General features: G+C 43.0%; 1 protein-coding gene across 9 annotated transcripts in view; it reads left to right on the top strand.

Moving 5' to 3' along the window:
- gatad2ab (GATA zinc finger domain containing 2Ab) overlaps positions 1 to 17,182 on the top strand; it is a 126,964-nt gene that overhangs the window by 35,226 nt on the left and 74,556 nt on the right. The window contains exon 1 of one of the 9 annotated variants that reach the window (XM_080212598.1): positions 15,341 to 15,407. The exons of the other annotated variants lie outside the window; for them this stretch is intronic. The gene's annotated coding sequence lies outside the window, so the exon portion shown is untranslated. Of the gene's footprint in view, positions 1 to 15,340; positions 15,408 to 17,182 lie in introns of those variants that run through there. 9 annotated transcript variants of the gene reach the window in all.

Below are 17,182 nucleotides of genomic sequence, written 5' to 3'. Positions count from 1 at the left end.
CAATCTTGAAGACCTTTTTCAGGTCATGTCTTGGTCTCCTCTCTTTCACAGAAGAAAGTCCCAGCCCATTCACCCTTTGAGAGAATAGGGAGAATGTAGGAAATTCTGAATCAGTAAGTAACAAATAGTGAACAATCTACCCAGTCTTTCTCTTTCTGATTTTTATTCACCTACCCACTTGACTTATTCCTGGTTTCAGCAGAAGTGCATCCACTACAAGTTTCTCTGGAATCCATTTTGTACTAATCATTTCAATGGCTTTTCAAGGAAAAGTTGGATCTAATGAAAGCTTGACTGCTTTGCTGTAATGATTCACCAGAATGCATCATTTTTGGATTGGCTGCATGCCAAAACACAGAGTTGGCCTCAGATAAAGAGAGACTTATGACGCATGTGGAGCAGCCAGAACAAGTGGGTGGGCTCCACAGACAAATTCCCTATTTTGATATGGCAGCCTCTTTTCAATGCCCTCCTTCTGATTTTCTCCAAATTAACTGGGCCACTGCTGCATCTCATAGCACAATAAATGGAAAGCACATATTGGAATAGTGTGTGTATATTTGGCAGCCCAATACGGAATGGACATTAAAGGCTTTAAGAGTATACAATGAAGATTCACCGGGATGATAACCAGGGATATTGTTATGAAAGGAGTAAGAAGTCTGACAACACCAGGTTTAAGTCCAACCGATTTATTTGATAGTAAACTCACAAGCTTTCGGGGTTTCTCCCGAAACTTTCTGAGTAAACTTTCTGAGATAGTAAACATTCTGAGTTTACTATCAAATAAATCGGTTAGACTTAAACCTGGCGTTGTCAGACTTCTTACTGTGTTTACCCCAGTCCAACACCATCTCCACGTTATGAAAGGAGTCATGAGATACTGGGACTGCTTCCACTGGCAGGAAAGGCAACAAATCAGAGGACACCGATTTAAGATAATTGGCAGAAGAATTGGGAGGGGATGATCACTTTTTACAAAGGGTTTGTTATGATCTGCAGTGCATTGTCTGAAAGTATGGTAGAAATTTAAATAGTAACTTTCAAAAGGGCACTGGATAGGTACCTTAACAGGCTAAAGCGAAAGAGCAGGGGTGTGAATAACACTTTCACACAGTGTGATGAGAATTTGTAACTCAGTTGTGTGACTAGCATAGATGTATTTAAGATAAAGTTAGAAAAGTACAGGAGGGAGAAAGGAATAGAGAGATTAGTATATGAGGTAAAGTAGGACGGCAGGAAGTATATGAGATGAAGTAGGATGTATAGCATAGAAACAGGACATGTCCTGTTTCTGTGCTATACATTCTCTGAATTCCACTGGAGCAAAGAAGACCAAGGGAATATTTAATATAAGTTTTCTAAAATTAGGAAAAAATTTTAATACGATGAATGAGTAAAAATTATTTGCTCTGGCTGGAGTGTAAGCAATAAGGGGCTTTCAGTCAGTGTGAGGAGGGGCTGGAGAGAATTCATTGGAGTAGTTGGAGCATGTAATGCTTTGCCAGATACCATTACGTCCTGGAGACCAGCAAGGAGCTATCCTTGCTTCCCCGTTCTGTTTCTTATCTACACGCTGTCCCTTCGCGGCATCATCTGAATAAACAGCATTGGGTTCCATATATTCGCCGAAGTCAACCAACTATTCCTCACCAGCATACCCCTCTCTGCACTTGATGGGGTATTCTGCAGCACGCATTACATCAGTGATGCAGCATTGGCCGTCAGCGGGAGCTTTTCGTCTGGAGGACGGGATGATCTCATTGGAGGGAACGGAGGAAAATCTTGCCCACTGTCTCCAATCGTCACGCTAATTTTCTAAGTAAGATGAGTAGAAATTTCTTCCAACTAAACAAGAGAAAGACTAAGCTATTGTCTTTGGTCTCCACCGCAAACTGTGTTCCAGAGTCACTGACTCCATTCTTCCCCGTGAGTTTCTGATTGCATATCCTCTCCATTATCAAGACTACCTATGTCTACTTCTATACCGTCCTCATTTCTCTACACTCCTCCAATTCTGACCTCTTGATTTTCATTGCTCCATTACTGGCAGCCTCAGCTGCCTAGAACCTTAGCTCTGTGATTTACTCTCTAAATCTTTCCACCCACTGCCTCTCTTTCCTTTTCTAAGATGCTCCTTAAAACCTCCCTCCACCTATCCTAATATCACATTGTGGCTTGGTATCAAATTTTGTTTGATAATGCTCCTGTGAACCACCTTTATTGTCAGTCACTTGGTACAGAATTTGAATATTGATGAAAAGAGAGACATATTGCATTCATCAGAACAAATGCAAAAATGTCAAATGATCACAGTTCTTGCTGATTGGTTGGAAGTTGTCTTTTGCCAAGGCGTGGCCATGGAGAAAACAACTGAGAAACTATGGGCTCCTCAAGCTCCCTAGTAATTCAGAAAAAGACATGAGATTTGAACATATTTCTCTTTTTTGCAGCGAAGGAGTTCCTGCATATGAATGTATATCACGATGCTAGGTACGTATGCCATATATCCCAACGATTGGCTGATCAAATCAAACAGTATGTTCCTTTAGTTGATTGTAATAAGCAGAGTACAGATTGTACTCAACCAGCTCAAGCTTGCAAAACCCAAAACAAATGTCTACTGTTACATGTGATTCCACATTACACAGCACCTGCTGAACAATCCCGAGTGCACTAATAGCTACACTAACAATCAAAATAATCAGTCAAGCTCCTAACATTCATTTACCCTCTCTAGAATTGACTTAACAAATGACTGCTTTTACTCTGCTGTTGTATGCTATATGCAGCTTTTCACACATCAAGGAATCTCAGTTTGAATTAATTTGTTGGTGTAAATGCCAGGTAATGAAGTCTAAGTTCTTGTAGTTGTATTATGACAGTCAGATGGAAGATCCTGAAATAGAGGATTCTGGAAAGCACTTTGCCATGTTCACTCTGTTTAAGTGTGCAATTATACCAAATCAACTTTGTCCCGATGGATTAGACAGTGGTGGAACCTTGTGGTACCAGTTGACATTCTGGCCAGGATGCAGCTGTGAGCAACATAGAATATGAGACGAGAAGATCAGTTAATTGGCCATGTAGGAAGCCCATGTGGCTTCTCTGCAGGCAATTGTTTCTGTATCTTTAGTATAGATCCTGCTTTTTCTGAAATATAATCCACTATGGATGTGGACTGAAGGAGGCTTGAAGAAAGCCAGAGAAGCAGCAAGATGATGCCACTAGCCCTACTAAGATTATGGAGAAAATGAGCAAGGGATTCATTATAGATAGATCTTTGGAGATGTTTAAAGAATGTGCAGAAAGTTATTGCTCCATTCCAAGACTAGTTTTATTTTCTATCATGACTTGAATGGTACATAGCACGTTTAGGTTTTAAAATATATATTGTATTGAGTTACTTTGCAAATTGTGTGTTTTGCTTTGCAATACATGTTACCTATCACTTTGTGGTATTTCATGTGTTCCTGGAATCAGTCATTAAGGAGATGAATGATATTTGGAAAGACAAAACTCAATTCACCATTGTTTGCATGATTTTATGAAGGGTAAGTCATGTGTGACAAACTTGTTTGAGTTCTTTGAGGACATAGCCAGCAAGATAGATAGTGGAGAATCCATGGATGTGGTATATCTAGACTTCCAGATGGCATTTGACAAGGTGCCGCATGTAAGACTGATCCAGAAGGCAAGATTGCTTGGGATTGAGGGTAGAGTACGGGATTGGATGGAGGATTGGCTGACTGACAGAAAACAGAGGGTCGGGATAAATGGGTCTTTCACTGGTTGACAAAATTTAGCTAGTGGATTGCCGCTCGGATCAGTTCTCGGACCTCAGCCATTTATAATCTATACAAGTGATCTGCAAGCAAGGACAGAGTGTAACGTAGCAAGATTTCTGGATAATGCTAAAACAGGTGAGAAAGCAGGCAGTGAAGAAGATATAAAGATTTTACAAGCAGATATGGATAGGCTAGACGCATGGGCCAAAGTTTGGCAGATGGATTTTAATGTGGATAAGTGTGAAGTTGTCCATTTTAGCAGAAAAAGTAGAAAAGGAAATTATCACCTAGTGGAAGGCAGATTCAAAATGGCAAATGTGAGGTTATCCACTTTGGAAGAAATAATAGTAAAATGGAATATTATTTAAATGGTGAAAAATTACAATATGCTATTGTGCAGAGGGACCTGGGGGTCCTTGTGCATGAATTGCAAAAACTCAATCTGCTGGTGATCAAGAAGGTGAATGTAATGTTGGCCTTTATTGTGAGGGGGATAGAATATAAAAGCAGGGAGGTCTTGCTGCAACTGTACAAAGCACTGGTGAGGCCGCAACTAGAGTACTGTGTGCAATTTTGGTCCTCTTATTTGTGAAAGGATATATTGATCTTGGAGGGAGTACAGAGAAGGTTCACCAAGTTGATACCAGAGATGAGGGGGTTAGCTTATGAGGAGAGATTGAGTAGATTGGGACTGTACTCGGAGTTTAGAAGGCTGAGGGGTGATCTTATAGAGACATATAAGATAATGAAGGGGCTAGATAGGGTAGAGGTAGAGAGATTCTTTCCACTTAGAAAGGAAACCAGAACTAGAGGGCACAGCCTCAAAATAAGCGGGGGGTCAGTTTAGAGTAGAGCTGAGGAGGAACTTCTTCTCTCAGAGGGTAGCGAATCTCTGGAATTCTCTGCCCGTTGAAGTGGTGGAGGCCACCTCGTTGAATATGTTTAAGTCACAGGTAGATAGATTTCTGATCGATAAGGAAATTAAAGGTTATGGGGAGCAGGTGGGTAAGTGGAACTAATTCACTTCAGATCAGCCACGATCTTATTGAATGGCATGGCAGGCTCGAAGGGCTAGATGGCCTACTCTTGCTCCTATTTCTTATGTTCTTATATTCTTCTATTCTTAATGCATCCAGGTAGAGGGATCTGGTTGTCTTTGTTCATGGACCACAGAATGTTGGTATGCAGGTTTAGCAAGTAATTTAAAAAAAGGCATATGGGATGTTGGTGTTTGTTGCAAAGGGACTGGAGTGTAGAGAAGTGTTGTTGCATTTGTATAGGATATTGGTGAGACCACATCTGGAGTATTGTGTCCAGTGCTGGTCTCCTTATTTGAAGAAGGATGTAGTGGCGTTAGGCAGTTCAGAGGAGGTTCACCAGATTGATTCCGGGAATGAAAGGGTTGATGTACGAGGAGAGATTGAACAGTTTGGGTTTGTACTCACTGGAGTGTAGAAGGACGAGAGGGGATCTGATTGCGGTATATAAAATTTTAATAAAGTAAATGTAGACCAAATGTTTCTTCTTGTAGGGCAATCTAAAACAAGAGATCGCAGGTATAGGTTGAGAGCGGTAGATTTAAAACTGAGACGAGGGGGAACTACTTCTCTCAGAGGGTGGTGAATTGTGGAACTTGCTGCCCCATAAAGCAATGGAGTCTGAATCATTGAATGGTTTCAAGAAGAAGATAGATATATTTCAAATTTTTGAAAAAAGAAATAAGGGGAATAGGTGGGGAGGTGGATTTGAGACCAGGGAGAGATCAGCTGTGATCTGATTGAATGGCGGAGCAGGCTTGAAGGGCTGAATTTGCCTACTCCTGCTCCTAATTCCAATGTTCCTATTTCACTGTTACAGTTTTTTTGTTTCCTCTTAATTGAACTTTTAACTGTACCTGCCATGAGGTGAAATCAAAGCTAATGAAGTGCATCTCAAGCAAATGGTTTATTCAAAGGGTCATGGAATAGAGTTCATAGAATGGTTGCAACACAGGATGAGGCCATTTGCGCCATGGTGTCTGTGCTGTCATTCTGCACGTGCGTCTGAGCTAGTCCCACTCACATAGCCTAGAGCACTGATTTTCTCTCTTCAGATACATATCCAACATCTCAAGCAAACCTGCCTTCACTACACTGCACAGGAAGTGTGTGCCGGATCCTAATAATTTGAAGCGTAGAATAGCATTTTTTTCCAACACAGTTGGTACCTTTGCAAGTCACCTTAAATTGGGATGCTCTGGTTCTCGACTGCCTACTTTGTCTGGACACGTCATGATTTTGAAGACATCTATCAAACTCTTAATCTTTCCTTCTCTAAGGAGAATGACCTTTACTTGTCCAATCTATCCACATAACTAAATACAGGTGCAAATACAAAGTGCCATCTTCAAGCATGAGTTACAACTTTTCTCTAATGAATGAGTTGCCAGGGGTGGAACTAAGTCATATGCTCCAGCACAGTCCCAGTTTCAATGTGCTGTCAGTGCTTAACTAGAAAGAGCTGTGGTAGGGGTAACATAGTTTCCCCAGAGCTCTTGGGTGGAAATCCAATCTGCCAGGCCGACTGGTCCTTAGTTATTCAGTGCCATCTGTTATTTTCAAAAAGAGGGATAGCAGTGGGCTTGAATTGTTTCAATTTCTGATCTTCAAAGCTGCACACCTTGAAGCAGATAATTCTTGATTTCCCAAAGAAGGTTGCTGGGGAAAATGGTTGGGGCAGAAGAACATAAGAGCATAAGAAATAGGAACAGGAGTAGGCCATCTAGTCCTTCGAGCCTGCCCCGCCATTCAGTAAGATCATGGCTGATCTGTCATGGCTCAGTTCCACTTTCCTGCCCTCTCCCCATAACCCTTAATCCCCTCACTTATCAAAAACCCATCAACCCACGTCTTAAAAATATTTAGCGAGGCAGCCTCCACCACCTCAACGGGCAGAGAATTCCAGAGATTCACCACCCTTCGAGTGAAGAAGTTCCTCCTCAACTCTGTTCTAAACCACCCCCCCCCCTTATCTTGAGGCTGTGCCCCCTAGTCCTACTGTCCTTTCTGAGCGGGAAGAGTCTCTCCACCTCTATCCTATCCATCCCATTCATCATCTTATATGTCTCAATGAGATCTCCCCTCATTCTTCTAAACTCTAACGAGTACAAGCTTAGTTTATTCAGCCTCTCCTCATAGCTCAAGCCCCTCAACTCTGGTATCAGCCTAGTAAACCTCCTCTGCACTCCCTCCAAGGCCAAAATATCCTTGCGTAAGTACGGCGACCAAAACTGCACACAGTACTCCAGCTGCGACAGCAACTAACATAGCTCAGAGCTTATAGGGACCAAAATGTGGGTGAAAACTGAAGATATAGGGCTGGAATTATATTGGAAGTATGTCAATTGTTTCCATTTTCTCTAGCATTCTCTGAAGAAAACTTTGTCCACCTAATCAGGCTTATTCTGCATCATGGAAACGTACCAGTTGTCGGTTTCTCCAGCAGATTTGCCTTGTTTGAATTGCTAATGTCCATTTATTAATGATGACAGGTGCATTTGATTTATTATTGTCAGATGTATTAACATACAGTGAAAAGTATTGTTTCTTGCACACTATACAGACAAAACATACTGTTCATAGAGAAGGAAGGGAGAGTCAGTGTATAGTGTTAGAATCATAGCTAGGGTTTAGAAAAAAAATCAACTTAATGCAAGGAAGTCCATTCAAAAGTCCGACAGCAGCATGGAAGAAGCTGTTCTCAAGTCGGTTGGTATGTAACCTCAGACTTTTGTATCTTTTTCCAAATGGAAGAAGATGGGAGAGGCAATGTCAGGGTGCGTGGGGTCCTAAATTATGCTGGCTGCTTTGCCAAAGCAGCGGGAAGTGCGGACAGAGTTGATGGATTGGGCTTCATTCACAACCTTTTGTAGTTTCTTGCAATCTTGGGCAGAGCAGGAGCCATACCAAGCTGTGATACAACCAGAAAGCATGCTTTCTATAGTGCATCTGTAAAAGTTGGTGAGAGTCTTAACTGACATGCCAAATTTCCTTAGTCTTCTGAGAAAGTAGAGGCATTCATGGGCTTTCTTAACTAGAGTGTCAGCATGGGGAGACCAGAACAGGTTGTTGGTGATCTGGACACCTAAAAATTTGAAGCTCTCAACCCTTTCAGTTTCGTCCCTATTGATGTAGACAGAGGCATGTTTTCCTTTATGCTTCCTGAAGTCGATGACAATTTCCTTCGTTTTATCGATATTGAGGGAGAGATTATTGTTGCCGCATCAGTTCACCAGATTCTCTATCTCATTCCTGTACTATATCTTGTCACTGTTTGAAATCTGACCCACTACGGTGGTGTTGTCAGCAAACTTGAAAGTTGAATTAAAGGGGAATTTGGCCGCACAGACATAGGTGTACAAGGAGTATAGTAGGGGGTTGAGAATACAGCCTTGAGGGTTACCACTGTTCAGAGTGATCGTTGAGGTGGTGCTGTTGCCTATCCTTACTGATTGTGGTCTGTGAGTTAGGAAGTTTGGGATCCAGTCGCAGAGGGAGGTGCCAAAGCACAGGCCAAAGAGTTTGGAGATGAGTTTCATGAAATAATAGTGTAGAAGACTGAGCTGTAGTCAATAAATAGGAGTCTGACATCGGTGTCCTTGTTATCTAGATGTTCCAGAGTCAAGAGCAGGGCCAGGGAAGTGGCGTCTGCTGTGGACTTGTTGCAGCGATTGGCAAACTATAGTGGATCCAGGTAGTCCAGCATTTCTGGAACTGTCTTGTAGAAGTGCTGTGAAGATGACGGTGGTGTATTGTTGGTATGGTGAAGAGGAACCCTTATTTGTGCTTGAGCTCACAATAGAGGATGGTTGCAAATTAGCTGTGATGCTGTGCTAGCAACATCCAGAGAATATTGATTTTCCTGTTGGCTTGCAATCAGCTTCCTGTTGTTTGTCCCTCTGTGTGGATTCCTGGAAGAGGTTCCCTTCCGTCAGTTATAACCTAGATTGTTAGAACAGTCATAATTTGGCCTCTGATGCTACAGGTTCCCCCCCGCCCCATCTGATTTTCCATTCTGTGCACAGTTCAACAATGTAGCTTTGAATTCCATGTAGTCTTTTCCAAGGTGGGACTCAGTCCAGTATAATGGAGATGATCTGCCCATCAAGATTATCTTGCCACGAGGCACTTCTTATTTCAGTGTTAAGCATGTTTTTATCTTAAACTGACACCTGGACATTATTGCCTAGTGTGCTCCGAAGCAACCACTGCTGCTTCAGGTTCCAGCTACATTTTAATTGGTTCATTCTCTGGAATCTGAATGATGTAGCAAGACTGCATTTATGACCCATCCCAAGTTGTGTTTGCCTCCTTGCTGCTATTCTCCTGGCGATGGGTGGTTGGCAATTTCAGGACATTAACCCAGTGACGTTGAAGGAAGTTCATTCAGTCGCATTAACTGCTGGCCATGAAACTTGCCAAGCAATTTGAAAAGAATCCTTCTCGATGTTGGTTATGGCATTGCTGTTCATAACAGGAAGGAGAAATTGATTTGCTACACCATATTGAATGGAATACAAGGCACAGGGGATCCACTTACAGGAACACTGTCTATGCTGAACTCACTACTGCAGACACGTTATGACAGAGACAAGGGCATTAATTGGCAAAAGGCAGCTTCAGAACTGATGCGCAAAAGTAATCAATAGCTGGAACTTGTCAAATGCCGAATTGGTCTTGCTGTCTGATATGCTTAGGCACTTTGCACAGGACTTCTCTTGAATCTCTACTCTTTGAGGCTTTCATACATACATACAATCATCATACATACATACAATCATCATACAATCCCTACAGTGTAGAAAGAGGCCGTTCGGCCCATCAAGTCTGCATCGAGCATGATCCCATCAAGGCCCTGTTCCTGTAACCCCACATTTATCCTGCTAATCCCCTGACACTAAGGGTCAATTTAGCATGTCCAAACAACCTAACCTGCATATCTTTGGACTGTGAGAGGAGACTGGAGCACCCACAGGAAACTCACAGACATGGGAGAACTCCACACAGACAGTGACCTGAGGCTGGAATTGAACCTGGGTCCCTGACGCTGTGAGGCAGCAATGCTAATCACTCTGCCATTGTGCCATCCTATCAAGCAAACACCTGCTAAGGCCAGATAGAGAACATTTAAGCTGACATGTACTGTAGCAAGTGAACATGCATAGCAACAGTTATGATCAGATTTATTCAATCAGGGACACTATGGTTTAATGTAATTACACAAAAATAATCAACATACCATGCCTCCATAAAGCAGTGAATCGCCTTGGCCCTGCCAGACACTCAGCACAAAGGTGTGGTGTTCTATTCTAATGTAGTATGGAAATCTCTATTAATCCAGAGGCCTGGATTATCGATGAGAATCCAAATCCTGCCACAGCGACTGAGAAAATTGCATTCAATGAATTAAGTACATCTGGAATAAAAAGTTAGAATCAGTTATCATAATTATGAACCAATTGGATTATTAGTTGGTTCGTTGATGTCCTTCAGGAAGGAAATCTGCCTTCCTTACCTGGCCTCTGTTGTATAGTTTGAGTGACTTTTAACTGTTCTTGAGATGGCTTAGCAAGCCATGCAGTTATCTCAAAAAGGTGGCTCAAGGGTAGTTAGGACTTGGCAATAAATGTTGACCTTGCCAATGACATTTTTCTGGAATTAATAAAATATGTTCCAGAGCTAAACTAACAAGTTGTTTATTGTTTACAGTCTATACAGAACCGCCATCACAATTTAGCTCATTACTATTTCTGCACTGGTTAATTTTCCCTTCATAATATTTTGAATATGCTTTTATTCAATTCAACATTAATAAGTAACCCACATCACAAATTTTGTCTGGAGAAAATGTTTGAAGAAAATCCTTACAAATGAAAGTGCCTTGCCCTATAATCATGATTTAACTTCTGACCAAGCTATGGATTAACATTTTTTAATATTCACCGACTTTCATTTCCATAAAATTGTCCAACTGTGCCCCTCCCTAAGTTCATCAATTAAATCACTCATCCATTCATTTGTTACCTCCAGATTTGACGATTCTAATATTCCTCTGGCTGGCCATTCATCTTCTATAAAATTCAGCTTATCAAATCTTGCTGTCAGTATCCAAAGATACATCAAGCCCTGTTTACATATCAACCTCTCTTCTTCATTGACCTGTATTGACCTACGTTCCAACAAACCTCAATATTTAGACTGTTATCCTTGTTTTTAAATTCCTCCTTGACCTTGTCTCCCCACTCCATCCCCGTAACCTCTAGACCTACAGCAGCCCCCAGGATTTCTGCATGCCTCCAATCCTGACTTATTGAGCAACATGTTTTCATTGCTCCACCACTGGCAGCTGTGTCTTCAGCTGCCTCAATCCTAAACTCTGGAGTCTTCTCTCCATTCTGCCGTTCTTTCCTTAAAATACACTCCTACCTCTTACCGAGCTTGTGGTCATTTGTATTTGTATGTTTGTGGCTCACTGGTAATGCTTCTGTGAAGCACCTTAGTTTGCTTAACTATGTTGAAGGAGTACAGAAGCACAAGCCTATCTTTATCCATTCTTTAGCCTTCTTTCACATCCAAAGATATAACATCAAATTCTCATTCCTGAGCACTTTTCCAACTTTCTGAACTTTCCATTTAATTGAATCATAGAATCTACGGCACGAAGACAGACCCTTCGGCCCAAAATGGTCCATGCCGACCAAGATGCCCATCTAAACTCATCCCATTTGCCTGCATTAAGCCCATATCCCCCTAAACCTTTTCTATCCATGTATCTGTCCAAATGCCTTTTAAATGTTGTCAATGTCCATGCCTCAACCACTTCCTCCAGCAGCTCATTCCACACACGTACCACCCTCTGTAAAAACATTGCTCCTCAGGTTCCCATCAATTCTTTCCCCTCTTAACTTAAACCTATGCCCTCTAGTTCTTGATTCCCGAACCCTGGGAAAAAGACTGACTGCATTCACTCTATCCATGCCTCTCATGATCCTATACACCTCTAGAAGATCACCTCTGTCCCCTATGCTCCAAAGAAAAAAAATCCAAGCCTGTACAATATCTCCCTATAACTCAGTCCCTTGAGTCCTAGCAACACTCTTGTAAATTTCTTCTGCACGTTGTCCAGTTTAATAACATCTTTCCTATAGCAAGACTACCAAAACTGAACACAATACTCCAGGTGCAACCTCACCAATGTCCTATACAACTGCAACATAACTTTCCAACGTCTATACTCAATACCCTCACTGGTGAAGGCCAGCATGCCAAAAGCCCTGTCTACCTGTGACTTCAACTTTAGAGAACCATGCACCTGAACTCCAAGGTCCCTCTTCCATGATACTCCCTAAGGTCCTACCATTCACCATGAAAGTCCTACCTTAATTTGACTTTCCAAAATGCAACACCTCACATTTATCTGTACTGAATGCCATTTGCCATTTCTCAGCCCACTTCCCCAGCTGATCAAGATACTACTGTAATTTTTGATAACTTTCCTCACTATCTACAATACCACCTATTTTAGTGTCATCTGTAAACTTAGTGATCATGCCTTATACATTCTCATCCAAATTGTTGATATAGCTAACAAACAGCAATGGGACCAGCACTGACCCCTGAGGCACGCCACTAATCACAGACCTCCAGTTGGACAAGCATCCTTCCACTATTACCATCTGCTAATTAGCATCAAGCCAATCTTGTGCATTACTTTGTTGTTAGTCGATGACCTGAAGTAAATGCACTGTTGATGGAGCAGTTATTTTCTCCTCAAAGATCGGTTGTGTTGTCTGGATTTGGGTTTACACCCAAATCTGAAGGTTAACTCGAGCAACGGATGCTGGTTGGTTTTGGCTCCCAAATCTATTTTGATTCCTGAGTCAGTACTAGAACTCAGCAATTCAAAATCTAAAGGAGGATTGTCAAATCTTTCTCTTTTGTAGTGGCTACAGCACTATAGTACTTATAATTTAGAACACAGCATCTGGGTCAACTGCACCTTTCGGCAGAGATCTGAATAATGTTGCAGCAAACAGCTGGGTGATGCAGGAGGGGATAGTGAGGTGATATGTGGAAAAGAAATGAAGTCGGGGAAGCAATGAATTCTCCATGAAAGAGACTGAGGACTATATCCTGGCTACGTCAGTCTGTTACTTTGGTGAAGCATGCCACAAGCAGCTTGAGGAGCTGACTTGGTGGCATCTCTGCTACTACCTGTTCTTACCGACTTTGTCAACTCCCTGTCCCAACTAAAAAGGAAGTTTTTTAAAATACCTCTCATAGGACCAATGACTTGTGTTGGAACATTCCTACTGGTGCCAGCTAAACTCTTTTACATTGTCCTTTTTCTAATGAACCCATGTTTGATATTTCTGGTTTTGCTGGGGGCAGGGAGAGATAGGGAAGCCATCCTAATCAAGCCAGACCAGCAGACCTAACCTAGCTGAAGTTCTAAGTGGGTCAACTTCCCGTGGCGATTTGTTGTAAAGTACTCAGGAGTGAGAATCTGATGTTACTCCCCCCAAGCTGACGCACAAGATGCCCACTGGGTCTCTGAGACCATCTAAGGATTTTTAAGAAATTAAATCTATCGATTTCACTGCAAATGAAGGGGTTTGTTCACGCGGCTAATCCAGTTTGGTTGGAAGTGCTCCAGGGTTTAAATTTTTCCTTGCCAACTCCTGTCTGTCACCGACCCCCAATCCTGCTGCATCACATCCTTGTACTTTATCTGACGAGGTGGAGTTGTCTGAGTCACAGCTGTCAGTTCAGTGTTAGTGATTGCACTTACCTATGCAGTGGCCCTGGTCTTGTGTTTTTCTCTTTTGCCCTTCTCCCAAGGGACTTTTCACTGAGGGGAAAAAAATATTAACAGAACAAAAGATCCTTCGCTTGATATCATTCTCTGAGGGATAATGAACATGCTTTTATTTGACTGGGAAAACAGCATGGTTTCTTCCCATCCCCCTTTCCTGAAGGTGTATGCTTCCATGGAGTGTTCTCTGATACCTCACCAAAGTGTTCATGCTTCATAGTCCAAACTGAATATTTTCTGTTGCTCTGCAATGCATATATTCCAGAAGAGGTTCCTGGACAGAGGTCTGGAATGAGATCTGAAATCCTTTTCACCTCTCATTTGCCTATTCCAGCCACCCCTCTCCCCCCCATCCCTCCCCCCTCCCTCCTCTCCCCCCCCCCTCCTCTCCCCCCCCCCCCTCTCCCCCCCCCCTCCTCTCTCCCCCCCCCCCCCCCCCCCCCCCCCCAATCAAAAAGTATTGTTTCTTGGTGCTATACAGACACAACATACCATTCATAGAGAAGGAAAGAAGAGACCGCAGATTAGTGTTTGTCATAGCTGGGGTGCAGAGAAAGATCAACAATGCAAGGTAGATCCATTCAAAAGTCTGACAGCAGCAGGGAAGAAGCTGTTCTTGAGTTGAATGTACATGACCTTAGACTTTTGTATCTTTTTCCTAACAGAAGAAGGTGAAAGATAGAATGTCTGGGGTGCATGGGTTCCTTAATTATGCTAGCTGCTTTGTCGAGGCAGCAGGAAGTGTAGACAGAGTCTATGGATGGGAGGCTGGTTTGCGTGATGGATTGGGCTACAATGTGCAAACTCCACAGTTACTCAAGGCTGGAATTGAATCCATGCCTGTAGCACTGTGCCACCCTATGTACTGAAACCCTCATTTAGATTTCTTTTACCTCTATTTCAACACTCTCTGAGCTGGCTTCCAACATCCCATGATCTTTTGCTCATCCAAAGCCTGCTACCTGTTCTCTATCTTGCACCAAATCCTTCCTGCTTGTCTGTCACTTCTGGCCTTGCTGATCCATGTTGCCTCCTTTTCACGGGAACACATCAAATTTAAAATTTTTAATTGTAGGTTTAGGTTCCTTAATATCCTTGTACTTTATCTCTGCACCTCCCTGCAGCCCCTGCTTTCCTGCTGCCATATTCTTGTGTTCCTTCAACTCCATTTATTGTGCACAGTTGCAGCAGATTCTCTGGCGCATTCCCCTTTCTGCTCCACCATTGATTTTTGGGACCTAGATTTTGACCAAGCTTTTAGATGGCCATTTTTTTTACCCCCACCGCCTCCCCCCCCCCCCCCCAAATCATGCTTCTGAGAAGCGCTTTGAAATGTTTTGCTATGTTAAGAATATTTTGTCAGTGCAACCCAGAAAGTGGCAAGAAGTTGGGACGTGCTGCCACATTTAAGGGGAAGCAAGATGGGGAATAGTGTGGAAGAGGTGGCTGTTGTGGAGCAAGCACGAGTTGGGCTGTTTCTGTGCAAGTTGCTGCTCTGCACTTTTCTCCTTCTAGTGATGCGGACTGTCCCTTTAAGAGACTAGTTTGGGGGAGGAGGGAACCCGCGCGTGCGCATTGCGCGGCGGTCCACCTCGAGTACCGGGGACTCCTTCCTCTCGCTGTGACCGCGGCTTCAAGCCGGGGGGGAGGAGGGGGTTACAGGGGGAGAGAGTGGAGACGGGCGGGCTGGCTGGGGGCTGTGTGCTGGGACTGAGTGGGGGAAGCGTCTCCAAACCTGGCCAGAGCGCCACATTGGGCCGCCGGTAGGTGCGGTTTGTTACATTTAGTGACTTGTAGTGTGGTTTAAAGGGAACACCCCCTTTTCCCTCTCCCTCTCTCCCCCCTCCCTTTCTTTCCCTTCTCCAGCTCCTGCCACTGGGGTGTTTGTGCTGCGGGAAAGCCCATTTGCAGAGTCTTCGAAAAGAAAATGCTCCAGCACTCGCCCTTTACAGGTTCCCCTGGAAGGTTTTGGGGAGAGACTGGGGAGGTGGGGGGTGGTTAAGGGGTGGGAGGGCGAGGGACTTGTATGTTGGGGACTTTTTCTTTTCTTCTTTCCCCCTCCCTTCTTGAGCCCCAGTCGCAGCACTTCACCCGGCTGGCAGCCAGACCTCGTCAGTGTCAAAATAAGAGTCTCTGTCTGTCTCACCCACTCTATCAAACATGCTCTGGTTTATTGAGACTGGGTGCTGTTCCAGGACTCAGTGTAATTGGCATCGTTTCTTTCTGTGGACCATTGTATATCTTTTTTAAAAAGATTTTATTGATGGTCAGCATAGCGTCTCTGTTATTAATGCCTTAATTGTCCCAATTCCCAATTTCCCCCCACACACCCCGTCCTCCCCCAACCCCCAGATTTCCCTCCTTTTTTTTCTCCTGAGGCTTACTGACGTGTACCAGCATACCATATCCTCATTCGAGTGCCCAACAACTACTGCTTGCATGTTGCTTTAGTGACTGACCTTTATGACTCATAATTCGTGTTAATAGGCTGTTTAACCTGATGCACTTTTTGAATATCAGAAATACTGGCTGTTTTCTCATCCCCTTTCTCCTCTCCTCCACTCTTGGGCAAAAAAATTCCAGAGGCGACAGAGGCCTTTATTAATGCTCCACTGCTCTGATAGTGATCAGTTCACAGAGTGACGATCAAACCCGTGATTGCTCCTGGTATATATGACATGTTTTGTTGGAGTTAAATCATAGTATGGTTGTCCTTTGCTCTCACTTATAAAAGATGAAAGAAACAAACTAATACTTATTACTGTCTCTTATGTGAAATGGTTAAAAGTAGACACTGCCGATCTGAAAGCCTGTGATAGCTCCAAGATAAACTGTTTACAGTTAGTTATTACGAAGTGATTTGCGCTTTCTGTACCGGTTCTTTTAAGGCATTTCTTTTATCTTTACTTCCTTCCTCTAGACTTTCCCATAGCATCCACTCACCGCTGGTTGTGAGCATAGGCAAATGTTCTGGTCTTTCTGCAGTATAACAAGAATAGTTCTCCCCTGATGCAGCGTGCTTGCTGTTTTCCATTTTTCTCTCACAACTAGCTTTGCTCCCAGAAAACAATACACGTTGTGCCATATCACTATTTGAAGGTAGTACTTGCCAAGTGTTGCCTCACTCCAAGGCTTCATGTCAAATGAGGGCAGGTTGTATGAACTACCTTGTATTCCCTTGAATATTGCAGATTAAGGGGGGGATCTGATTGAGGTATTTAAGTTGATCAGAGGCGTTGATAGGGTTGATAGAAACTATTTGCTCTACTGAAGGGAGTCCAGAACAAGGGGGTGCAACCTTATAATTAGAGGCAGGCCATTCAGGGTGATGTTAGGGAAACTTTTATTCAGGTAAAGAAGAATCTGATAATTTGAGAGTCTGATTTATTCAGATAAAGGAAATCTGGAACACACAAAAACTGAAGTAATTTTTTATTAGGCAGGAGTAAAATGTTACAGAGCCAGGTGAGTAGATGGAGTCTTGTGATAGGTATAAGCATTGATCTAACTGAATGGCAGAACAAGTCGAGGGGCTGAATTCG

Source organism: Carcharhinus amblyrhynchos, chromosome 26, assembly GCF_965287045.1.
Source record: "Carcharhinus amblyrhynchos chromosome 26, sCarAmb.v2.hapA, whole genome shotgun sequence".
NCBI lineage: Eukaryota > Metazoa > Chordata > Chondrichthyes > Carcharhiniformes > Carcharhinidae > Carcharhinus > Carcharhinus amblyrhynchos.
Note: the sequence above shows the minus strand (reverse complement) of the source record. Positions and strands in the feature narration are given on the sequence as shown.